This window comes from Micromys minutus (genome assembly GCF_963924665.1).
Source record: "Micromys minutus genome assembly, chromosome: 1".
Taxonomy (NCBI): domain Eukaryota; kingdom Metazoa; phylum Chordata; class Mammalia; order Rodentia; family Muridae; genus Micromys; species Micromys minutus.
The window spans coordinates 159,098,235-159,125,536 of record NC_137969.1 but is presented as its reverse complement, the minus strand read 5'-3'; positions in this window follow the sequence as shown (position 1 = coordinate 159,125,536).

Sequence of the window (27,302 nt, the reverse complement as noted above, 5' to 3'; positions counted from 1 at the left end):
CTGTGCTACCAGCCAGAAATGTTCTCTGCACATGTTCTCACTCCTTCTCAAATGCCTTAGTCCTACTGCAACTGCAATCTGAAGGAATCCTGTACAAGAGTTATCTCTAGCCCAAGGTCCCAGGGGCTCCTCCGCAGCAGAACCATCCATGAGTTTACCACTGTCTTTGACTCCTGTATTTTGAGACTCTGATCAAAGTCGTTCACTCCAGTGAGCCTGTACCATCTCCAGCTACCAGTTCCATCTCTGTTTATTTAGCACATATTTATCACGTATCTACCCCACGTCAATAATAAGCCCAAATAAACTTATCTTTGTGCAACATATGCTTCCCATAGGGAGACTTGACATTAAGAAAAAGAAAGAAAGAAAAATAAACAGATGCCAATCAGAATGCAGTTTAGATAATTGTAAATGTTATAAGAAGATATAATTGGCAAAAGAAAAATTTAAAAGGTGTATTGAGGAGTTAGGGATGCTTCTGTGATAAATAACTAATATTCCAGTTCTGTTCAATTGGCACTAATATTTGCTTGCAAAGGTAATAAATTATTTTAACTCCTTCCATTCAAAAAAGTTAGCCTTAATATTTATTCTTTTATGGAACTGGAAACATGGAAAATAATAGAAGCAATGTGTGATTGTCAGGTATCAGCTTGATGAATAATGATAAAAATTTCCCCTCTGTACCTCATTATTTCAAGTCATAGTATGTATCTATCACCGAAGCCCAGAACTTAGAAGCCCAGAATTTAGTGTTTTTGAAAATTCACTGTAGTTTCTCAAAATGAGTGTTTTGTTTATTGTTTAATCTTGGACAGGCCGGCTATGGTCAGCAGCCAACGTTCAGGTCCACTGCGCATGATGTCACTTCTGCCACCCCCACCATGAGGACCAGGCCACATTCAGCAGTGGCATTTCTGTGGGCTCCAGTTCCACTAGCCTGCCAAGTTCACAGCCACAACATAGGAGGCTTTGGGGGAGGTCTAGGATCTTGATAGGGAGTTCAGTCCAAGAGCCACAGTGCTGTAAGAGACACATGAGAGAGTTTCAGAAGCCACAAGTCAAAGCTTCCCTTTATTGTTGATTTGAATATTTATTCTGTATTCTAGTGGGCACAGGTATGCCTTGGTGCATGTGTGGGACGCAGGGGATAGCTCTTAGGTGTCAGTTCTCACCTTCTACCATCTGGATAAGAAACTCAGGTTGTCAGGCTTGGCAGCAATACCTTTAGACCTGTGCAACTGTCAGTCCAATCCCAGGCTTCACTTGGACCTGGTCTGAACAAATCAAGGAGTACTTCCTGGAAGAAGTAAACCTTGAACTTGGCCTTAGGGCATTTGGTAGAAATCAGGAAGAGAGATGTGGAGCTAAATAAATATTTACCATTTACAGTAACATTCACCATTAGTATGGAACATATTTTGACACTTAAAGCGATAACCTATTAGGTAGAATTTTAGGTCTGAAGTAGTAGTGTCTAGTAAACTTACTGTGTAGAGATAGTTATTATTAATATATTGCATTATATTTTCTTACAGCCTACTGGTTTACATTTTTCAACAGTGCCATATTTGCATATGAATTTTTGCATTTTACTTTTTAAATTCTGTATAAGGTAAATATCATTCCATCATTAGAACTAATTCTCAGATGTCCTTGTTGGATAGCTGTATGCCGTTCTGCCACTTGTCCGTGCAGTTGCTCAGCCATTCCCACAGAATATATATGGTGTTCCTCTCCTGTGACACTCTGATGGAAATTCTTATATGTTGTTTCGGCTCACAGTTCTAGTAACAGGCAGATCGGCCAAGGCCCAGTTCTGAGGGCAATATTAAGCGTATCACATTAAGCACCAAGATCTCTGATTGTACCTGTGACTATGAAAATAATAGGACCAAACTATGGGATGGCTGAGTGTTAAGTGACATCATGTTTGGATGGAATTCTAGAAATAGAATCACCAAGATTTGATCTTTTAAAAATTATGTAACTTTCCAATTATAAAAGTGGTGTTCTTTATGGGAACATTTGACAGAAAGAAAAACCAAGTATAATCTTTCCACTCAGAGATAAAGACAATTAATGTTTTACGATCTACTATGTTTCACCCTCGGCGGAATTAGGGTGAAATCATGTATCACTTTACAACCTGCTCTTTTTTTTTTCTTCTGCATCTTGAATTGATTTTGCCTTGTCATTCACTCATTTATAAAAATTATCTTAGAGGGCCGTATTCCTTATATTTCATTATGCTAACATGTTATGTTTTATTTAATTTCCTATTGTTGGATAGTCAGATCATACGGTTATTTAATACTGTAAAAATTTACAATGGCATACACTGCAATAAGATAGCGTTGAACAATCATCTTTGAACACCGGAGTATTTCTTTAGGATGAATTCCTGGCAACAGTCATCACAACAGAGATATAGAGATATATCTGAAGGACTGGGTTCTTTCACGCTCTATTCCTACCCCCATAAGCAGCATGAACACTCATTTTGCCCCCGCTCCTGCCGTTTGTAATTTTTAAGTTGGAGTCCGTTAGGTGGGTGAGTAATGGTGTTTCGAGCTCTCACTTTGTTCCTCCTTAATTACCAGTGAGCCAGAGCATTTGTCGCGGCATTTATTGACATTCCTGTCCTTTGATTTTTTCCCCTATTTATATTTATCCCTTTTCCTCCCTATTGATTTATAAGAACGCTTTATGCATAAGAGGATATTAACCTTTTGGTGTAACGCTAGAATATTTCTCAGGTTTGTCATTTGTCTTTTGAATTCATGTATGGCTTCCCTGGTTCACTGAAGGCCTTATTTGCTAGGTCCTATTCATCAGCTCTGTGTGTGTGTTCCGAGTTCCCTTGTTTTTTATGCTTACAGGATCCTTCCCATTCCTGGCTTTAGATATCTGCTCATTTGCATTTTCTTCTACTTGTTGGAGGATTCATTTCGCACATTCAACTTTTTGTCCTGGTTTCTCATTTTGTTCTCAGACATAAGAGAAATGTAACTTTTTCTTAATAGCTAATTCTCCCAGCTCTGATTAGGAAAGGAATTTTTTTTGTTGGCCCCACTGGTTTAAATCACGGCCTCTCACACTAAATTCTTGTAGGCGAACATGTATTTTTAGCCCATTTATTCCTTCCAGTCTGACCAAGTACTAAACCACATTGTTTTAATTATAGAGTTTTTATTTGTGTATTAAACTCTGGAAGTGCAGACTATCTCTGTCAGTATTATTTCCCAGAAATAGTTGTTGGCTACTGTGTCTGACACAACTAGAAGACCAGTTGAACTTTAGAGTCTTTTTTTTCAAACTAAAAAATAGCTTGTTGAGTTAGCATTACATGATGTCTGCCTGAATTAGATGGTAGCTATAAATTGATTTATAAAGAATTGACATCCTACTGACAATATTGAGTCTTCTCCTTCAGGAATGTGCTCTTCCATTTACTCTGTTTATTTGAATCTGCTTTCATATGCTTGGTAAACATCTGTGAGTTTCCTCATATGAGCTCTGCACTGTTCTTTAAAAAACCTCATCCCTAGACGTTGCATAGAGATCTGTCTCACCTCACCTTTTTCTCTAATGGCTCCTTACTGACATATAGGGAGATGTATTTCTTTTAATATATTTCTTTTGTTACTGAAGTTTATTTTGGCTAGGTTAAGCTTTTTTATTTTTATCTTATTTTTTCAAAACAGGATTTCTCTGTGTAGCCCTGGCTGTCCCAGAAGTCGCTCAGTAGAGCAAGCTAGCCTGACACTCAGAGATCTGCCTGCCTCTGACTCCCAAGTGCTAGGATTAAAGGTGTGTGTCACCCCTGCCTGTTAGATGACTAGCCGTTTTCAAGGCTCTGGAAAGATGGTTGCAATTTTTGTATACTCAGTCCATAGTATGTAGGGAAGCTGGTGTTAATAATTTTTAAGGATCTATCTTTCTCTGAAGGCTAATGGCCTCTTGCTATGCCTTATACACATTTCAATGGAGTTTCTTTCTAACTCTAGACCCAAGCCCTAGACATGGGTTTCCTTGGGACATACCATCTCACCATGGAGAATACTTGCTTTTAGGCCTCCCTTGTAGTAGATAGCCATGGTGACTCTGGTAGCCCGAAAGGGGGAACGTCTTCAGATGGATGTTTGGGGTTCACAGCCCTGCTTTGTGAGAGAGTGGAAAGAACTAATCATAGTCGCCGACAGCTGGCTCTGACGTATGTCTCAGAGTGAGGAGAGAGCCTATTGATATTGGCATTGGGTTTTACTTTACCCAGGTGTATGCTCACAGCCAGACAAACGTGAATGTGAAGAAACAGGCAGACATCCCATCCTCCTAGAGTTAATCCTCAGCGGGTCCTCAAAATTGCCACTCACAACATAAAAGGAACCAAACCCCTTGAAGGGAGCAACGGAGAAAAAGGATGGCCAGGAATGTGACTGTACTATTCAAAGCACTTCATTCCCAGCCCCATTTCCAGGCCCACTTGGTACTGTCACCTTCTCTACATTAAGACCTCCTCTCTCAAGTGGAAAAAGAGAATTTTTCCTACCCTGATTCGCCCTGGCATATGGCTTTCGGTGGGGGTGGAATCTCCCCACATCCCACACAGACGGCTTGCGAGTGTTCCGATCATGTGCATTTCCTCTGTTGGACGAACAACTCATCTTTTACTCTCTGCATTCTATGCCAGTTTGGGAAGGTTGTTTTTTCCGAGAATCTTCCTCGGAAGGAATATGTTGCCATCAGCAATGCCTCTGTGTTGTAACTATCTCCTATGAAGCCAGACTGCAAGGCAGCATGTCGTCCCTCAGTAGAAACCCAAACCCATTATTTCAAGCTTCAACAAATAGCTGAGTGCCTTCTGGGTGCCCAACATTGTGTGCGGTGCTAGAACTGGGCAGATAACACCAGGAGAGCTGGTTCTTTCACGCAAGGAGAGTGGTTTTCAACCTGTAGGGCTGCAAAATACCTTTTTACATGGGTCACCTGAGACCATTGGAAAACACAGATGTTTATATTACATCTATGTAATCATAGCAAAATTACAGTAGTGAAGTAGCAACAAAAATAATTTTATGGTTGAGGGTCACCACAACAAGAGTAACTATGTTAAAGGGTCACACATTAGGAAGCCTGAGAACCACTCACTGGTCTAGAGGCTTAGAGTCTGCTTGGGAGACATGTTTATTGGGCACTGGTGGCAGTGACACTAGGAAGGTGGGCTGAGCATTACAGGCAGCCTTGCCTCGCCTCAGATTCAGAGAGTGGGTGGTGACTGATCTGAGACTTAAAAGAGCTGCTAACCTTGATTTAACTGCTGCAGCTGAGTTTTAAAGGGTGGATTGCTGGAGCAGCTGCTTCTCAACCTTCCTAATGCTGCGACCCTTTCATTCAGCTCCTCTTGTTGTAGTGACCCCCCCACCATAAAATTATCCTGGTGCTACTTTATAACTGTAAATTTGCTACTGTTACAAATCATAATGGAAATATCTGATATGCGGGATATCTGATATGCAACCCCATGAAAAGGTACATTTGGTTCCAAAAGGGTTGAGACCCACAGGTTAAGAACTCTGTGCTAGGGGTAGGGTAGGGATAGTGGGCTAAACAGAGAGGTCCTTGTATGGAAGAGACTGTGAGACCTTTAAGCAAAGGAGAGACCGCCACTGTGCTAAGCTAAGAAAGCAGGGAATTAATTTGATAGGCAGGGCAGGGCAGAGTGATGTCATTGCAGAGTCTGTCTTAATTGTAGGGATGTGGACTGGTTTGCTGGCTTTTAAGAGTGTGTCACTTTTGACAGGTAAGATGGCTCAGTAGTAAAGGCATCTGTCTCTAATAGACCTGGTGACCATGGTGTAAGGTGGGAAATATGTTTTACTAGGGATGGAGCGAGAGCGCCCCTAAGATTCCTGATGAGCAGTCAGATGTCTGCATCTGACTCACTGAGAGCAGGTAGGGTCCTAGTCATACATTTGGATAGATCACCCATGCAGTTTGTGTGTGGGGGAGGGGGATCTTAGCTAAGAGACATGCTATTTGTCCCCAGTTTGCCAACCACTGGCCACTCTCTGATTTCCAGAGGTGATACTTTCCCGGGTATGAAAGAGGAAGTTTCCTGTGCACCATCATCAGGTACCGCTGCAACAAAGCTTAAGGTAATGCAGGAAGCATTTTAGCTAAAGAATCCTGGCAACTAACTCTTGGACCACTCTCCAGACTCCCAAGTCCTCTCTTGAAGGATACTCTTGGGTTCAGGGACTCTCTCGTTCCTTTCCTCTCATCTGTCCTAAGTTCACCCTCCCCCAGAGCCCAGTCCAGAACCATGAATTTTAAAATATATTGAATATATTTAAATATATTTAAAATGTATCTTGTTATCTAGGCCAAGAATAAAATTAAATTTTCTTAAATTTGAGATCACATATACATTGGACATCCAGTAAATACTCATTAAACAAAGCTAACAGGATTAGAATATTAATGTGACAAATATTGAAAAGGAAGGATATTCAAAAATCCCTTGGGAGGCCAGGTGAGGAAGTAACCATTCAGCTGAGCAGGAGGTAGCTAAGGATTTGTGTGAGCAAAAAGGAGCCGAGGGTTAGGGTGGGGGCAGAAAAAGCAGGGGGTGCTGGAGAAGTGTGAAGAGGTATTTATGGCTGGGGTATATCATGTTTCTGAGGAAGGAGTGTGTCCAGAGGAGAAGCAGTGGGCCAGGTAACCATCCATGGAGAGATACAGGGGTGTGTGGTAGGGTATCTAAGCAGCCACGGTGAAAGGTGTCCAGTTAAAGCAAGATCTCAAGAAGAGAGCCATGGGGCTGGCCCGATTTCTTTCTGTTACCTATGCCAGAAGAGTTTTCTCAGTCTCATTCCTTCCTGCTGTCAGGAGATGAAAGAAGACAAAAATATCCTTGTTCTCCCTGCACTGGGGCATGAAGGCTTGGGCTAGGGTTTTAATAGGTACTGATAACATCTGATGTCACTGTCCCCAGATGTGAAAATGGCAGCTCCCGAGTGTCAGCAATGTTGAGTGATTGACTCTGAGGGTCTCCTAGGGCAACGTGCAGATAGATTCTAGTCTGAGTCACTTAATTTAGTGCCCAGACTCAGTCTGGTAAACAACAAACTTGGGAGGGGCCGAAATTTTAGTCATGGCTATTTTCTGACTCATACTGACATTGGTGTGACCTTTAGTTCCTTTAGGCTCCTTGAGAAATGTCACAGGGCTCTTGACCTAGGACAATTAGAGCTGGCCTTCCTTCAGCATTCTGAATGATGCCAGGGCTTAGCAAGCGCTGTTGACTGACCAAGTCATACCTGGTTCTGTTCAAAGACTTGGTGGTTGAGAAACTATAGTTAATACAAACAAGTCTGTACCGTTGTTCTGAATCCATGTCCCTACAGAGTTGATGCATCCTGGACCACAGAGGACAGCGGTAGGAATCTGCTATCCAGTGCTGATGTGGGTCACTCTCCAAAGCTGGGAAGAGGCAAGAGAATTACAATCTTGAAAGAAAGACACAGAATTCTTAGAGACAGGGTAGACCTCTAAGAATCAAGGACACTGAACAGCACTGTGGACCGGATGCATCTTGAAAAGTTTCCCAGATACCTGGGCCTGGACAAAAAGCATTTCACAGTTCCTTTAAAAAGCAAATCATCCTGCATTCATCAGATGGGAAAGAAGGAAGGAGGTGCCAGCATCAAGCTAATGCAGGGGTCAAAGGTCAGTACTATAAAGGTTCTCTTCCAAGCCGTCCAGGGTGGCCTGCATGAGGTTCCAAGGATCACTTGTCTCTCTTCAGGTAGCTTGCAACCTAGGTATCCATTCACAAATGGGAAAATGGCCAGTGTTGGGCCTGTCATGGGAGATGGCAGGTTTGGGCTGGCCCAGGTAGCCTTTTCTCTCTCCTTCTGACTGCTTGTCTGTTTCTAAGGCACCTTTAAATGTTGTAAACCACTGCTTGTCACCTTGCCAAATTCCCATGCTCTTACTTAGAAGTGATTCACACACTGGATGTTTTTGACATTTGAAGATTACTTGCTTCTTTGGACAATTTTCTTGTTTGCCATCAGGAGAACGCCTGTAGTTCTTGGTTCATTTGGGGGAAAGGTGAGGTGCAGGATGCGTGGAGGAAACTGGTAGAAGTAGGAAGGGGTCAGGACCTTTTTGCAGACTGTACATGAGGTATAAGAATTCTGCTAATACGAGGATTATAGTGACTTCTTGATGTCATGTTAGGGATCATTTTTAAGTAGCGATCATTCATCCACTGAGTCATGCTGGCATTGGGTTGGCCACATAAAGCCCATCTCTCTGAAGAAGCTAACCATGGGATGGGTCCATGGATGGAGAAGCAGTAAAGGGGTCAGTACCAGGCCTACTGTTTCTACTCTAACAGTGCCCCAGTGCTGTGTGACATATTTCTCTAGGACAGAGAGCTTATTGCTCCAGACTCATGGCCATGGTTGCTGGGATATTATCCTTTCCGCTCTACTGAACTGGGCTGATGTTAATTAGGAACTATAGCTGGAGAACTGACCAGTGTGTAAAGCACTTACCACACAAACATGAGTGGCAAGTTTAAGTCTCCAGAACCTACATGACCTGGGCTGGATAACACATGTCTAATAATCACAGACCGTTAACAACAACTTGTGAGAAGACCACTGGGGAATCCCTGGATGGTCACAGGCCAGCTACCCTGGTATATGTAGTTGTAAACAGCAAAAAGACTGTCCCAAACCAAAGTACAAGGCAAGGACTAACACCTGAGGTCACCCTTTGCCCTCTACACATGTGCCTTGGCAAGACACTTCAAAGGATAAATATGCAAGTATCCACTCACACATTGAGGTCTTTCCTTTCTGTCCCCCAAATCTAGACACAAGAGGGGACAAGAGATGAGTGACGTGGCTCCAGACTTTTATTTAAGAAACCAGAGCAGCTAGTGACATAAGGGTGAAAACCCTAGCGTCTTAATTGGGTAGTTTCATCCCACAGTGTCATGTGCTCCTTCTCCCTACCAATTCCCTGTTTATGTCTTGCATTTCTTGCCACAGAATGCAGTATTGAGGAAGGTATTGAAGGCCCTTGTTTTGCTCCTGGCTATCCATCCTCCCCTGGAGCCGATCCTCCTCCATCAAGGGTTTAGTGGGACCAGGTACTCTGTCATGGGTGGGGTAGCGTCAGGATAAGAGGTGGTGAGCTGAGGCTGGTTTTGCTCAAAAGCTGCAAACACACCCGATAAACGGCGTGAGAAGAGGCTGTTCTTCTGGACGATGCCTGTAAACTCCATGCCTGGACTCCTCAGCCCTCTTAGCTATGTTGTTCCCGGATGGAGTCCACTCCATAAAAGGACCGGAAAAATAGAACTCTTGAGGACAGGATAAAGAATTAGGGATAACTTCATTTAGAAGAAACAGGCTGAAGAGGGACTTAATTGTCTTTGAAGGATCCTCCTGCAGAAGACAGAGATGGGTTGATCTCCATCTCACCGAGACAGAAGACAAAGTGGATCTCAAATGGATGGTCTAAACCTCCAGTTTCTTTCATGGAGAGTTCTGGAAAACTGGAGAGATGAGGTGGCTAGTTCTGAGTGGGGATTTTATTGGAATGAAAACAATTTAAAGCAAGGAATTTGTACAGAGAACAAGGCTGGAATACCTCAGGAGCTAACGAGAACATCATGGGCAGAGGCAGTGGCTGTGGGCAGGACTGTTAGTCCTGGTGAAAAGTGGGTTTGTGTTGACTGCCTACAAAGAGTGGACCACCCCCACCCATAAAGGATAGGGCAGGAGGCGGGGTTTGGAAGGGAATACATAAGGCTGGAGAGGCCAGGTGAAGCCTCTTACCATAGGCGTGGCAGACACCAGTAATGCTTTACCCTTTATGGTAAATGCTTTATCCTTGGTTCTGGCTTATAAGCCAGATTCTTAGTGGGAGGCAGACTACGACTGCCCCAAACTGCAGAACCTGGCCCATCTCAGATGGGTCTGCAGCCAAAGGAGGAAAATGCAGACACAGCAATTTCCAAAAAACTAAATGCACTCCACTTGAAGTTCTGGCCTTTGTTCTGACTATGGCACATCAGTCAGGACTCTTTGTTGCAAGCAACAGAAATGGATTCTAGCTAACTGAAGCAGAAAGGAGAATCAAAAGGACATTAGGCAGTCCAGAGTCTTGAGGAAGGTAAAACACCAACACTCGCCATGTGGCCAAGAACAACTGATACCCAGTCACACCCAGATCTGGCCCAGTAAAAATCTCTTTGCTGCCCCTCCTCCAATCAACCAGCTTAGTTCCAGCAGCACACAAGTCCCAAATAGTGGGTGCTACCACCAGAATCATGTCACACTGTTCACACTCCTTTGCATCATTGGTATTGGCTTGAAAATGTGCCTGTGTGTCAGGTTGGGGGACCATGGGAAGCAGGCCAACTTGCTGTTTGCGTGTGCAAATCCAAGTGTGCGTGTGTGAGTGTTCAAAGCATTCTTTCTCTTATTAAGATGTCTGATTGGCCCAGGATTGTTACTTTGCAAAACTTGATGCTGATGACCTATTAATGCATCTCTAAATGCTTTAAGAGCCTGGTGGTCCATGAGACCCCAAAGACTGGAGATTTAGGTGCTAAGTCTAAATCCCAGGACAACCACTTATAAGAACAGGCTTCTCTGAGTAACAGCATCCTTCAGTTTCATTTTCCATCTGCAAATAATACTCACTGCTCAGAATTGTAGGTAGCAGTGGATGAGAAAGCATGAATAAAGTGTGGATAACCAACAACCAGGAAGAGAATATTGGGGAGTAAGGATTGAAACTGATCAGACCAACTCTCTGAAAGCAGAACCCAAATCATATAAGACACTTGAGAACCAGTTCTTGTGCCTGATAGAGGTATACCAATGCAGTTATTGATCCCTAGGGACATCCAGAGTCTCCAAGGGAGCTTGTTTATTTCTTCTCTGCTTTTACCTGGAGGCTAGAAGGAAGCTGTTGTGTTCTTAAATACTATAGATCATATTGGGTTCAGAATGTTAACTCATAAAGAGAGAGGGTCTCCCAGTGGGTGAGTTGATGACTGAGTCCAGGCTCAAGCCCAGGCTTGCCCTGGCTGGAGGTCTCCAGGCCCCTTTGTTCTGTGAGGTTCATGTTGTGTTGTTTAAGATACTTCTGTCAGCAGACCTACTGCCCAGACGTGTGTAGAAAGCCCTCCTATAGGAGCTATTCAATATTCTGCTGCTTATCCAGTGTGGTAAATATCTGGGATGATTGCTGGCTTCATGATCCTCACTCTCCCGTCCAGGCTTACTTTCCTTTCCGGTCTGGGACCCCCATCTTTGTTCTTTTTACTCCCCATCTTTTCCTTGAGCCTTGCTCATGCTCGAAAGAGAAGTTGTTATGAAGTCTTCCTCTTCAGCAGACCTCACTATTAACTGTAAGATGTATCTCACTAGCCTGGAAGGGTCATCTCCCCAGGAGAGCCCATAAGTACCTTCACTTCAGCTCTCACATAACCCAACCTCTCCTCTTAGCTTCATGTCCTTCTTGCTACCTATGTCCCTATCGAATAGCACAGCAGAAAAACCCTAGAGTTTTCTGGAACCGTCTTCTCTGTTTCCCACATCCATCACCCCTCAGACCATTCCTATTCCTACCACTGTCCTCTCTTCTTTGGTTCCATCTTCTTCCCTTGGGTTTGGAACAGCCCTGCTTCTGAATTTGTCCCTTCTCGATGGCCTGTGGCCAAAATCATCCATCAGGGATGTAAAACCTATCTGGACATATCTCTCTACCAGCAGTAGCTTTGCGATACCATTTGCAGAACAATTCATTGACCTTGCCCTCAGGTGGGAACAGTGAGACTACCTTCCTGTCTTTTGGACTGTGAATTAATAGAGGACAAGGTCTGCTCTGTTCATTTTCTATAACACTCAACCCGAGCACAATCCTGGCACATTTTGGACACACCAAGAGAGCCCATTGAAGAGGAGACTAATCCATATACCCCACTGTGTGATCTTGCCTGCTCACCGAAGTGGTGGGTATCCCAAACTGGAGACCTTGCCCTTGAAGCCCACCCCTGTCTGAGCTCCCTTCCCATCTCACCTGTGCTCATCAATGGACTAGGGCCTGATCCCTAAATAAGACAGATTAGGTAAGGGTTCTGTTGTGTCCACCCGCTCTGGAAGTGAATATCCCATAGTAGGCAGCCCTCAACAGAGTCTCTGAGTGAATCCCTTCCAAACTTCTGTCTCCCCATTTTCTGCCTCCCCTCTCTACAGCAGCAACCTGTGACCTACAGAAAGTCCTCATGGGAAGCTGCCAGGAGCTAGCCGACCAGGAACTTTTCTTTGGAAATGTTAGGCCTCAGTATGATTTAGTGGACTGGCATTTCTGGGCTGGTTTACAGTAATCAGGCATTTGTTAATGCTCCCTTTCTCCTGCACGGACTGTTGCTGACACAGGAACTTTCTTTGTTGTTGATTAGATTTCAGCCTGTACTAAAAAGTAACCAGTGCTTGGTAGTACAGACCCTAACAGCTGGGGCGATGTGTAGAGCAGAGCAGATGCTGCCACTGCCCCAGCTAAGTTTGTTAGCAGCTTAACCCTGTGGTCCCAGCTCTTTCATCAGCGAGACGCAGTCAGTCACTCCTTCCACCATAGCGGTAGTAAGAAGATTAAAAGAGAAAGAAACACTCCAAGCTTGCATCGTAGAAGTTCTTAAAACTCCAGATTCCCGGTTCCTTGCCCTTTAATGGTCAGGCTAGGTCTGACTTATTGGAACGACAGTTCTATGACAGGACCAAGTGAGTCGATGTTCTGTCTCCTGACATGACACTACCTGAGATAATCAAGTTAGAAAGAGAAATGGCATGTTGACTCCGGGCCCCAGAGATTTCAGTCAGTCCTCTTGTGTTTGGGTCTGTGAGTAGGTGTTAGATTGTAATGTGGAGCACATGCTATGACAAAGTTTCCCTAATGACTGAGAAGAAAATGGAGAAGATGAGGGTCTCAGGCCTCGCTGTAGCCCCCAACATCATGTCTCCAGGGACCTGAAGAACAACGACCTGCTATGTCCCACCTCTGGAAGCTTGAAAGAAGTGACTGACCTGGAGACTAGGCCTTCACAGGGGTGCTTGGGGCACATTCCAGGTTCAGACTCAGAGCTGATGAATGAGAGACTCCCAGAACCTCTGTCCTGTCCCACCGACTGTTAAGTTTTTGGGTTTTGTGTTTGATTTGATTTGGTTTGGGCTGGTCTACACTTTTAGATAGGAAATACTGGTAAACTCTCTTACCAACCGAAAGTGAATTCAGTCACTGAGTCTGGCTTCTTGGATTCCCAGGCTGATATGACTCACTGCCGACAGAGAGAGTCTAGGAGTCCAGCCTACGGCTTAAAGTTCCCCTCTGTGTGGATACCACCAGCTCTGCCCTCCACTCTGCTGAGACACATCCCACAGCTTTCTCCGGTTTTTGTTTGTTTGCTTGTTTGTTTGGCTTTTTTCCCTCTTACACTCTGTACGTTGTTCTTGCTGAATAGCAGAACCAGTGAAAGCAGAACCCAGGTGAGGACACCATGTCCCAAGCGGCACCGCCCCTGGCTGGAGGGTCCAAGTTAGAGTGCAGACAGCCACAGTGTGACTGCGTGTCCACCATTTTTATGGAGCCTCGCCTGAAACAGTGTGAGTGCGCAGGCCGCACGGCTCCCACTGTCCTCGTCAGTCTCAGACCATGTTTGACTTAGCATCCTTTAATCACTGTGGGACTTGGGCGTTTTGTGTTGTTTTCAGGATGTCTGCTCAATACCTTTCTGAAAGTATGTCTTCACTGCATTCAGGATAGATTTTTAATTGCTCTCTCCCTGAAAAAAATGTTGAGCAAAGTGACTATTCAGGATAACAGTAATCTTAACGAGGTGCCCAGGGCTAAGGTTAGCACCTTCCAGCCCTGCTGAAAAGCTTCAGGAAAACTGCACTTTGAGGAGTGGCCAGGGATGATGATGATGATGATGATGATGATGATGATGATGATGATGATGATTGTGTGTGTGTGTGTGTGTGTGTGTGTGTGTACACACTCGTGTGCACACCATCATTACCTCCGTTCCAGAAGTTCTGTGACTAGCTTGTGATTACTTTATTGAGAGAAAAAGAGTCGGGGCTAATTCCTTTGCTTAAACTTGGAACATCTATGCAAATTTAGTCTTTGTGTGGCTTGGGTGCCTCTCCCATCTTCTCTCTTGGCCTCAGAGACCTTGTAGACAGTGCCCATGGAGGGCAGATGTTTGTTTGTTGGTTTCTTTTTTAAATCCTTGTATGCAGAATGTTTTCCCATACCCTGCGATCCAGGATCCTCGTGGGACTAGGCTGGATTATTTGGCTGTTCAGACGCTGAGGAGATGATGTCAGCACCGGGTACCCCACACTTCCAGTCACGGTGGGACCCTCCGGACAACATGGCCTTGAAGAATCTGCTTAGTCCATGCCGTCTCCTGTGTAGTTCCACCCATCGACCCTCACTGACCCACCCCATGATCCGTCACATAAAGTCAGTTCGTAGCTGTGCCCTGCTGGAATTCACTCGGCTCTGCGTGACCCCCAACTGGTCCTTTGCTGTCCTCCAAACTTCCCACATCTCTGCCACCGCTCACCTGTCATTCTCACCATAAGGGGTCACAGTTGACAACTGAGTCAAGATTCACATAGGTTACCAGAGAAAAAAGCTTGTTCTGTGGGCTGCCGGGTTCCAGCAGGGACCAGACTGATCCTTCCAAGGAGCAGATGCTGATGTTGGTCCCCTTTGATGGCTACAGGCATTCTGTGTCTTCATCCTGGTGTGGTGTAGACAGGCATCCATGCTCTCATAGCAAGTTGACATAAGAGTAGCCAGCACAGTCCATAAACCGAGTTGTACAGTTGTCTATGTTTGACTGTCTCTAAGTAGATCTGTGTGTCTGAATCACCATTACCGTGCCTCTCTGTGTATTTATAAATATATGCATGTGTCATATGTGCATCCGTATGTGAACAGGTATATCTGTGTACATGTATATTTACGTGTATGAGTGTCTGTGTATGACTATAATGCATATGTATTCATGTGTGTATTTCTATGTGAATGAGTATATCTGTTGTCTATGTATGTGTTCATGTATATGAGTATGTCTATCTATGTCTGTCTGTGTTTGATTGGGTGTCTGTGTGTACATATAAGTGTGCCTGTGTAAATGTATGAGCAGACAGGCAGACAGGCAGGCAGGACCTGGTTCCTAAATTCCACTGATGATGCCTTGCCTCTCAGGAGCCTCTAATTTTCTGTTTGCACTGTGCCAGGCCTGTGAGGGGTGTAGTCGCTCGCCCACGCCTCTGCCTGTAAAATACCAACCAGCCAGTTTCTTAGAAAATGAAAAACTCCAGTCATTTACCAAAGGCAGCCTCTGAATGGGCCCTACTGACTTGCCTCTCAGGGCCTTGAGGGCCGGCTTCTGAAAATGGAGATTCAGCTAGGCCTCAGGCCACAACTGTGTGGGTAAGGAAAGCATGCTGGGACCCAAAGGCCTGTAGATGGGTCAGGATGTGGGTGTGTGTTAGAGCAGAGTGTCTCAACTTATGGTGCTTGGCTTCTGTGTGGTTGTGCCTAAGGGTGAGAGGACGTGGGAAGAACTGGGTCAGCCCGAGCCTTGGCTGGGCTAGGTTCTGCCTTCAGAGTGGGAATCCAGGTCCCTGGGCAGAGGAGACCCGCACTGAATTCAAGGAGCTGTGAAGCCATATGTGCTGTGGTGACTGAGAGGAGGGACTTTTCCGATGACTCTGAATCTCCTGTAGCACTGCCTGCTGGCCTCAGCTGGGCTGGATGTTTGACTGTGGCTCCTCAAGAAGCCATTGTAAGGATAACTCCCAAATGCAATCTCTTCCTTTCTCTCTGGGATGCCAGGCTGCTCTGTGCTGGGCTAAGGTGAGAAGCTCCATGAGGGACATAAAAGGGGACTGCCAGCTGACCACCTCAGTCTAGCCAAAGACTCTGGGACAGGCCAGGTCTGTCCTGACCTATGACTGCTCAGGTGCTTGAGTTCGCATCCTTAAAGACCATCACCCTAACCCTACCCTAACCCTAACCCTACCCTAACCCTAACCCTACCCTAACCCTAACCCTAACCCTACCCTAACCCTAAACCTACACTAACTCTAACCCTAACCCTACCCTAACCCTAACCCTACCCTAACCCTAACCTTATCCTAACCCTAACCCTACCCTAACCCTAAACCTACACTAACTCTAACCCTAACCCTACCCTAACCCTAAACCTACACTAACCCTAACCTTATCCTAACCCTAACCCTACCCTAACCCTAAACCTACACTAACCCTAACACTAACACTACCCTAATCCTAAACCTACCCTAGCCCTAACAAGAACCCTAATGCTAACTCTAACCCTAATGCTAACCCTAAACCTAACCCTAATGCTAACCCTAACCCTAATGCTAACCCTAACCCTAACGCTAATGCTAACCCTAACCTAGTCTGGTGTCTTGTTCAGAGAGAAACAGCCTATGATTTCTTCCACATTTGATCCCCATGACTGTTCAGGCTATGTTGATGGTGACAAGGTTAGCCACAGAAGCTTGGCCTCAGATTGGTTGGGGATACCAAGGGCATAGCTCCCACCCTGCCCTTTACTAGCTTGAGTATGTGGGAGGTGGCGGTTTGAAGCTGTGCTCCAGGCCTGCCTTCTGTCCTGGAGCATCCTGGCTATGCAGCCCCCCCCCCGACCGTTCTGTCCCTTCAGCACCCAGGCTCCAGCAGGGATGCATGCTACACAACCGTCGTACACCTTTCTCTCTGAGGAAGAATGCAGAGCTTTTTCAAAGGGGCTGCAGCCAGCTCTGTGCATTGTGTCACCACACTGCATCCAGAGTCCCATGAAAGCTCTCACTTGGACGTTTTCTAGACGAGGTCACAGCTCAGGCCTCTCCTAGGCCCTGCTTGTTATCTACCCCAACCCCATACACACACACACACACACACACACACACACACACACACACACACACTCCATTGCTTTGCTGGACCCCCCATGCCTCTCACCTCCCACAGGCCTGGCTTTCCATCTGCTTCCTGAAGGACAGCATCACTCTCCTTGCTCTTCCTGTTATAAATGACAGTGCCGCCCATTTCTTCTCCAGCTAAAGAAAGACACAACACTTCAAGAGCAGATGCATCAAGCTTGCTGTTCAGAAAGGTGGGAAGTGCATCAGATCCAAAGGATTATTAAAATCCACTGAATGCACAGATATAATTGCACCTAAAATTGAACTTGGTTGGCCTCTATGCCCAGCTGTGTATATACCTGTGTGTGTGTGTGTGTGTGTGTGTGTGTGTGTGTGTGTGTGTGTGTGTGTGTATGTGCAAGTGCACAGCTCATGGCAATCAGACCCAGCCACCAATTAGTTTCTCACTTTGGTTCATTCTGGTTGCCATAAGCTGTTGGGTTACCTTTATTATTTGTTGGATATGGTTTGTTTGTAACCAGCATAGACTGGTTCAGCAATAAAAAGTGAAAAAGACAGGAAACAGAAAGAGCTTATGTTGAGCCACCCCCAAGCTAATGAGGAGCTGAGGAATGAGAATTCTGTAAATTCACCTCAAGGTTATTTTTACCAGCTCCATAAGTTAGGATCACCTGATCCAAGTCCTTATGTAGGTCATTGAAATGTCTTTAGTATATCAAACGAGGAGAGAGGCAGGGTGGGGGAAGGGACAGACAGGTAATGCAGAATCGCTTGATTTGCCTTTTTATTGATTACAAAAAACCTATGATCGATGTGTGCATTTGGAAGGATATATGACTGCCTCTGAATCGTGTATTATCTTTTCATATAGGGAGCATGACTGTTAAGAAAAATAAAAAAAAAAAAGCACCATGGCTGAATTTTCTGAAGCACAAGATTCTCGGATTCTAAAGATCGGGTCACAAAGTAGTTTGTAAATTTACTTTTGAAACTGATGAATAATTAAGTTTTAATTATGTTTTAGATGCATCTCTGTTCGAGAAACAAGAGTGTCATTTTTTTAAATGTGTCAACAAATTCATCCTTTCTTGCACAACTAGCTCAAAGGAAATAGGGTGTTGTGTGTAACTTATTAAATGGAAAATGTTGAAACATGCCCCTATGCAATGAACTTTATTAAAAATAGCCCTTTAATGCTCATTTAATATAATCTTTGAGTAATATACTCATATAAAATATTTAACTTAAAGATCTTTTTAATGTAACCCGTGCAAAAGTGAGAAAATGATTTTTTTAATTGTAGGGGTTTATAAAATTATAGATGACTATGAAAGGAGCTCATTAGTCAAAAGCAGTATTAGAAATACAAAACCTGGGACGCCCAGTAAGAAGTGGGGACAAGGAAAAATGGGTGAGGACAGAAGAGAAAGCACACCTTCATGGCATGGGCAGGAGGACCCCCTCGATGGACTCCGGCAAATGCCTGTCACCCGCCAACCTCTCTATTCAGACACAGCGACGAATGCCAAAAACTGAGCAGAGGCAGGGGCATTTATAGCCTTGTCTGTACCTCATTTCCTCAAAGCAGATCACGAGGAAATGAGCATCTTTAGAAGGGTGCAATCCCCAGGGATGTCACTGGGTAGGTCCTCTGTTCCACCGCAGTCTAAGGGTGGAGAGGGAGCTACGGTCCCCGAAGAGACGGAGCTATCCCACACACAGCAGTCGGGAAGGAGCATCCTCCTTCTGATCCCAGATAAGCTGCTTTGCCAGCCTGCCTTAGATTTTATTTGGGAATACCCAGGGCAGGCGAAGTCATTTCTGAGAACTGGCTGTCATGTGACTTGGCAGGACAGTAGCATCCGGGCAGGGTTTCATCCCCTGCGCTGCTTGTGCAAGTCAGAAAGGCCTGCCGGACAGTGGTCACTGAAGCAAGTTCTCTTGGTTTTATAAGAAACAAATCAAAGCTTTGAGGTGGGAAGAGGTTTCCCCAGGACCTTAAACCAAACCCAATAGCATTCCAAATGTGTATTCTTCCAGGAAGCCTTCAGGAGTGGCCAAGGCAGGGATGCCTTTCATTGCGGGAGTTCTAATCATGGAAGATGATGGTGCCCTTCCTGTGCCCTGGAAATGCTTTGAGCATGGGGAGGTGACCTTGGGGTCATGGGAAAAGCTCTTGGGAGGCACAGCCCAGACCCGGGTAGTCAGCCTGGGAGTGGGAAGCAGGCTGTACTCAGGACAGGATTTTCTCAGCAGCTACAGACACTACTGTGGTCAGCGCCCTGTAGGTACTCGGTGGCCCATCCTGCGGGAACATTTATTTGTATCTATTCCAGTTGGTTGATCTGCCACAGCCCATCCTCAAATGTATCAATCCAAGGTACCATTATTTATAGAATCATTGACTCACGAGCTCCCTACAGGCTCTCCTGCCAAGTGACTTCCCCACCTCTGCTGGTCACCTCCAGGGGCGAGAGCAAGCCGCCTGGCTGTCCATTCCTGCAGATCCAGTCTGAAGGAAGTCTCCCCGACCTCCTGTCCTCTCTGCCCCATGGATCGCCTGCTGTACATCGGATTGCCTTTCAGACCTGTATAGACAGGAACACTGTCCTCCCCACTTCTGCAAATAAACACCAAAGCTGCAATAATGCCTCCTTCTTGCGCTTCACGCTGAGTTTTCATGTCCTCTTAGCATCTTGGTCACGAGTCTCTAAATGGCCCGTAGTTTGTAGACATCCTATGAAGCACGTTGGCCTGAGAAGCAAATGTAGCTGGAGCAGCTACCAGGACAGCAAAGGGCAACCTTGCCAGGTCCCAGTGCCAAGATCTCGGAGCACAGCTGCTCCTAGCTACAGCTGACGGCTCTTCTGGAGGTTTCTGTGTTCTAGCAGAGGTAATACAAATTGTTACGAGAGTGACATGTACCACAGGGTAGGGTGTGTGTGTGTGTGTGTGTGTGTGTGTGTGTGTGTAGAATCTAATCTCGATAATGGCTAAATCTGATGTTCAGAAAGACAATGTTTTAACTAAGACCTTTTTCTTTTCTATCTTAAGTTGACTTTGCTGGCTTTTGTTTTGTTTTTTTTTTTCCCTCTATTTATAAAATCATACTCAGGTCTTTTGATCTGGGTTTTCATATGTCAGGTGACCACTAAGTATGCCTACTCTTTCAAACTGAAGGCTTACTGAGCTCAGGGCCCAGGCTCCCTGAAATGTCACAAAAGGCATCAACTAAGTATGCAATGAAAAGCTTCAGAAACTCCTTCTAAAAGACCCCTCTGAAGGACTGTTCTAGGCTGGATGTCATTACATATGGCACACTGTGGAGGTGAACGAAACCATATGGCTGTTACCAGAGGGAAATTCATGAATCTGGTAAAAAACAAATCTCTCTTTCCTGAATGGCTTTAACCTGGGCTGCCAAAAAAGTCTGACACAGTGGGAAGGACTGATTTAAATGATGTGTCCCGAATAAAAATTGATAGTGGTAGAAATAATATTTTTAAAATGTATAGCTATTAACAGTAACTTTGCATCTCTACAAGAAGGCTTTGGGGTGTGGGGCTCTGTGTGTCCACAGCCATGCAGTTTTATAACCTTCTGCTGTGGTTCTCCATCATCACAGCAAAACTGCAACCTTTCAGGCCCTGTGGACAGTCAGGTTAAAATGGCTTTGAGGGAGAGATGGCTCATGTGGTCAGGCAGTTTGATGTCACACTCAATTGGCTAAACACAGTCATTTTGGGTTCTATTATTGACTAATTTAGGTAATTCACCAACTGGGAAATATTTAAAGATAAAAATGTAAAAACTCTGTCAGCGTATGAGCAAGGTCCTCGCTGTCAGTTTCGTGACATATTTTTAAACACTAGCAACTGTTCTGAGGGATAGTCTGTCGTGTCGTAGTTAAATGAAATGGTGCTGGGAAACCCATCAGCTGCCCGTCTGCCCCTCTCTCTGAGTTCACACCGGTTCCTATGAGGGTGGCTGTTTTACACCTGGGCGGCTCTGGTTTAATGGAGAATGCCATTAACAAGTGTGCCAGAGTGTGTCCCTGTCTGCAGCCTTGATTAGCCATCGGCATGCTTGCAAGCTCATTTCTTGATTGGTGTTGAAATATGTCACACCCTGGCAGAGCGTGGCAGGCTGTCACTGCTGATGGATTAATGACAGAGCACCTGCTGTATGTCCTCATGACGGCCACAGCCCCGGAGAAATGCCTCAGCCGCAGGGTTTCATGGCACTTCTTTGGCTTTCAGCGGACGCGACTACTTCAGCACAAGTTTTAGAACTGGAACCGAAGGGAAGAAACCAGCTACCGTGCCTCTGCTACTGTGGCTCCTGCTGTCGTGTGTTGGTTTCCTTCTGGCGACTTTCTGATTTAGAAATACGTCCTTGACACCTGGCACAGGCATTCAGTGTAGTTCAGCTACTGGAGCCCAACACTCTGAGAATCCCCCTAGATAGGAACTAATGACGCCCATGTTATAGACACGAAAAAGCAATTCCATGGTAAGGTCACAGGTATGACCAGCTGCTAGATCTTGAATTTGAACCCCTTGTGCCGTTTGACTAACAGTCCCCTTTCCCTCCACCAGGGTTACGTCATAGTATGTCATATGATGGCCACCTGGAAGGCTTTTTAGTCACACATTGCTTCATTTTATTTTATTTTTATTTTGGTTTCCAAGACAGGGTATGGCTGTCCTGGAACCCACTCTGTAGACAAGGCTGGTTTTGAACTCAGAGAGATCCTCCTGCCTCTGCCTTCTGAGTGCTGGGATTAAAGGTGTGAGCCATTACTTTTTAATTCAGTAGGTCTGGGTCTGAGGTGAGATTTATAGTCTATGCAATGCCTGCCATGCAGCTAACATGAAAACCTCACATGGAGAAACCCTCAGCTCACCCGCACTGCTGTCTTGTATAGACTTGTTTCTATATCCTGATACCCCCACCCACCCCACCCCTGCTTGTTCTGAAAGAAGTCCCTGGTGCTGGTATTTGGCAGCACAGACCTTGCGTTTGGCAGCCATCTGAAATGGTGCAGGCTCTGTAAAATTATCTCTATTGATAATTTGGAGCCTTGGGCTTCACAAACCTGCCCTTAGTTTGGAGCCCGAGGAAATCATCCGTGGCCAAAGCCTGCCTTGAAAAGGAAGGTCTCTGGGCACTCCACCTGGCTGAAAAGTGTTGAATACCATCCTCAGTCATCTTAGTACCGTTTAGCTGTCACCGAATCAGGAAGCTCACTCTGCTCAGGCCACAGGAATCTCAGTTTCTGCTGAGCTCCCCATGTCTGTGCTGCGGCAGCTGATGCTTAGCTAACCTAGCTAACTTAGCCCCTCGACAGTAACATTGTCTTCAAGAGTGTAGCAGCAGCCAATCAACACCACAGAACCTTTGCCTCCAATAGCCTCTCTTGATCAATGGTGAAACTGAAGTGTGGAAACAAGCTGTTATCCCAGATCCCATAGCTCATGGTCCATTTTACATGAATGCATGATAACCGTAGATTTGGTCTTCGTCCTTGCGGTTGATTTTCACTTACTGCTGGAATGGCTTTCTAGGTATCTCAACACCCAGTGAACATAGATTTGACGCCGTCCACATACAGCCTCTCTCTCCCCTCCCTGGCATGTGAACTGGAAACTGTGCCCAGAGCCACTGATGAGGTCTTAGGCAGGATCTCGTTGTGGATGTTTATGAGGTATCCAATGGACCCAAGGCCCTATCGGCTCTTCCCAGGATTAGAGCTGAGAGTCCAGGTGCCCAGCGCTGACAAATGCATCCTTCCTCTGAGCGTGGAGCCCAGTGTTCAAAGGGGTGGAGAATAACAGCAGAGAGTAACAAGGAAGGAAGCCACAGCTGTCTCTCTCCATGAGAAGAAACATGCCTGGGGGCTTCTGCTCTTATTATCTAACAAGTATATTTTCTCTGAGGTCAGCTCAAAACAGGAAGGGAGCCTTGTTACTCCCATCAGTTCCATCCAGGGGTTGACTACCTTAAGAGGCTCTTTGTGGCCCAGCCCCTCTACTGCCTCACCCCCCACCACTCCTCAGTGGGGGGTGTGAATCTGCATAGATCTTTCCTCTACCTTCCATTGTACTCTGGCTTTTCCTTATTAGGAAAGCAATATGCATTCATTATTTAAAAAATCAGAAAATACGAACAAAAGAAATCAATTGAAAGACATCACACCACCTGCCTTGGAAGCAAACAGGGCTCGAGCCCCTGATCAGCTACAGGGCTCGAGCCCTGATCATCCTTTCTTGAATTTTCCTTGCTCTTCTTTAAGTTTTTGGTGCTTATGTGTATGTGCGCGTTATTGATTATTAGAAGGTTTTTTTAAACCATCCATGAATCATGCCTATGCATACCCACCCTAACCTGCTTTTGTTATAATATCTCGGGCATCTTTTCCACGCCAGTGCTTGAATAACCAGCACATCCATGCTAAATAGCATTCAATAATTAATCATGCCAAAGCCCTGATTGACATGAGCCCTCTTTTGTTGGCTATTTAAATTATTATCTTTTCTTACCCCCTAGGAACAATACCGGCATATGTGCCCTTGCCTGGTTACCTCAAGTTATTTCTCCGGTTCCCTTTCAAATGGTGGGACTTATTTATTCATTTATGAAAGCAAATATTTACTGAGCACCTGCTACGTGCCAGCCACGGCAGCACATGCTGGGGAGATGCAGTAGGGAGCACAAGAGCCCTGTCCTTTCACTTTGGAAAGGAGACACGGGTCTATCACTGTAAAAGCTCTTTTGAGATGGGGATGAATCATAGTAAAACTCTACAGGCTGGCATGATGGGGTCATTGGGGGGGGGAGGTGGGGTTTCCTGGGGACAAGGTTTGTGGGGAACTTTGCTAAAGAATTGTTTGAGCTGAGACCCACAGGGAAAGAAGCTAGTGTAGCTAGGGGCAAAGTCAGCATGGAGTATGAGGGGGCAGGGTGGCCAGCGTCATCTAGGGATGGGGACCTCAGTTGATAAAACGTCCCATTAGATCAGCCCCTGGGTAAGTCTGTGAGGCATTTTCTTGATGCGTGATTAGAATGAGAGGGTCCTGCCCACCATGGTAACCCCATCTCTGCACAGCTGGTCCTGATTGTGTAAGAAGGCAAGTTTAGTGAGCCTGAAGGAGCAAATGACAGAGCTGTTCTTCCATAGTCTCTGCTTCAGTTCCCGCCTCCAGGTTCCTGCCTTGAGTTTCTTCCCTGGATTCCCTCAAGGGTAGGCTGGCTTGTGATCTGGAAGTGTATGTCACATTAACCCTTTCCCCCAAGAGCAGTCTGTAGCAGGGTAATGCAGAAATGGGAGAGGATTTGGGGGGTTGTTTCAGACATGACAAAAGAGGCTGAAGGGATGGGAGCTGGCCTCTTCCTTTCTGGAACTGTGGCCTGAGTTATCACAGTGGTTCTAGAACTGGTCTACCACCCCAGGCCGGTGCCTATTTGTGCACTTCAGGGTCTCACCTCACATGTCTGCCCCTGCGGGGCTTCCCAGAGCAGTTAGCTCAGCAGAGTGAACCCCTGTTATCAGAACGCCTCAGTGAGTGCAGACCCAGTAGGAACCTTCATTGGAGCGGGAAGAGGCTCTTTCTCTGGCTCTTTTTGCTCATGTTGGGAAGTGGGGCAGGCAACAGCCACAAAGGACCCAGGCACAAACACAACCTGGCAGTGCTGTGTAGGTGACCCATCTCCCATTGAACAGGGGGACTGGCAGGAGAGGTGTGCCCAGAGGGGGTGTACTTCATGCAAGGGGATAGAGTCCCTGCATGCATTTCTCACTCAAAGTCACTCTTCCTTCTGAATGCTGTGGGTCTTTGGGGGTGTTTGGGGTCATTTAAAGGACCCTTGTTTAAGGGGATCACAAATTCTAGGCTAGCCTGAGCTATATAGCAAGAACCTCTCATCAAAACAAACAAGTACTGAGCTGGATGGCAAAACACAGCTCCTCCACAGGACAGAGCCTGTTCCTGCTCAGACTTACCCTGGGGTTAAGATACCAGTAAAGAATGTTACCCCAGTTAAATCCCCAGGTGGTCCACAACCACCTTATTAATAACTAATATTCTCCCAATTTCCTGCTTGGGCCTTTTAAACAGGAAGAAAGAAATGGGAAGATTAAGATTCCTCCCCCAGGCCATTTCTGGTGAGTCAGTTACGGGTATTTTATATACACATTTTGTACAGAAGGACAAATATTTGGGTCAGATGAAGTGTCTTTGCAGGGGACCTGGGTTTTGACATGCTATAAATGGCTCTCCATAATGGGGTAAGACCAGCTTTGCTTATCCTTGGCTAGAATTAAGTTCAACTCCTGTTGGCCATCAGTCTAGCTGTGAACGGAGCACTACTTCCAGGCCTCATGCGGTTGAGTCAGGCTATGCCTGTCCAAGCCTGGGGAAGGGCAGTCGCTATCGGTGGCTGTCTTACCTCATGCCAAGGCCTCCACTGGGCCTGGCTGAAGAGACCGATGGCATTGGCAGGGAGAAGACACTGCGTCCCCTCACACTCAGGCACAAAAATGATGGAAACGTCATCTCCCAACTCTGCGTACCCAGGATTTTATGAGACAGACCGGGTGTGATCGACACCTAAAAAGTAACAGCATCCGGAACTGGGGAGATGGCTCAGCCAATAAAGTGTTGGCTATACAAGGGTGGGGTTCTGCATTCAGATCCTCCAAACTAAAAATAAAGCCACACATGGTGGCACACGTGTGCAGTCCCAGTGTTTGACAGGGTGGTGGGAGGTAAAGACAGGAGATTCCCTGGAAGCTCATAAGCCAACCTGGCATACACAGCTACCAACAACAAAGAGACCCTGTCCCCGATAAGGAAGAAGGCAAGGGCCAACACACAGGTTGTCCTCTGACCTCCAGGTTGTTACTTATCGTTTCCTCCACTGTCTTACACATGTATGAACATGCACATATACACACTAGAAGAAAGGAGAAAGTGGTCTTCACAATCAGCACCTACCTGTGTCGAGCAAGAAACTGTATGGTGGGGAGAAAGTATTAGATGAACCAGTAAAGCCAGGTTTTAAGTGACCTGAGACTGTTCTGAAGTATGTCTCCTTCAGGGTACAGGGAGCCCCTTGGGGCTATGTTCCAGCACTGGGCTACAGGTACACCCTGAAAAATAATTCTGTCACACAAAGGCAAAGTTAGACTGGACAAGGCTACTAGAAGCCACAGTGTCTAGGAGACGCGATTATTGAAGTGAATCTAGCAAAGAATTCCTGGGCCTTGAGAAATGATGGGGAAGTCAAGTTCAAACCCCAAGCTTTGGAAATGAGCTGCTGTTGCAGATAAGTCAGTTTCCTACTCCACTAAGTTTATGCATTCATGTGGCCAAACTTAGAGGAACTCTTCTATGGGTGGCAAGTTTCCTAAATAGTGACCACTGGACATCATCTCCTGCCTGTTTTAAACATTGGATATAGGACACGTCGGGACCACAGCATGATGGGACATTGCTATGCATAGTTCTTACTGTCCTCGCTGCCTTCCTTGCGTTGCCTCAAGGCCTATGGAGATGTGTGGGTCCCTCTGCCCCATCCTCAATGGCCCCAGGCTGTTTATTGTACTTGGCTGGGTCAGGAGCTTCTATTTAAGACAGCCAAACTCGGACTTGCCTCCCAGCGCCGACTTCCTCCTCCTGTCAGGCATCATCTCATTTCCCAATTCATCCTCCTGCTATTTCTAATCTTCTGCCCCGAGCTTTTCAAATCAGTACCTTTTCTTAAAACACAGCCCATAGCTATTGTTCATGCCCTTCATTAGCTGGTATGTCTCACCGGTATTTCCACTTCCATGGCTCTACCGAAGAAGACTGGGCACCGAGAAGATGGAGCTGTTTCTGCATTTCGTTAGCATTACCCACAATGCCTAGAACTGAGCCCACTGTTCATTACTCGGTAACATCTGTGAACTCGAGTTTATCTTTTCTCTTCTAAGGGATCTACCATTGGTTCCTTGAAAGTTGGCATTTCAGAGACATATATATGCAAATTTCTCCCTCCCTTAAATGCAGCGTTAATAGTGTGGCAGTATAGCCTGAGACACTGCATAGCAAGCTGGGCTGCAGGGATCCAGGGAACTCTGACTTCCTTTCTGTCTGTGCGTTTAGGCATCCTGGAGATGCGTCCCAGGTACACATCTGCCTGGCCGCTCTTACAGTTAGCAGGACAAAGCTACAGGTGTTCATTCAGTGCTGCAAAACAAGAAGAGACGGCTGGGCGACTGTGTGGGACTAG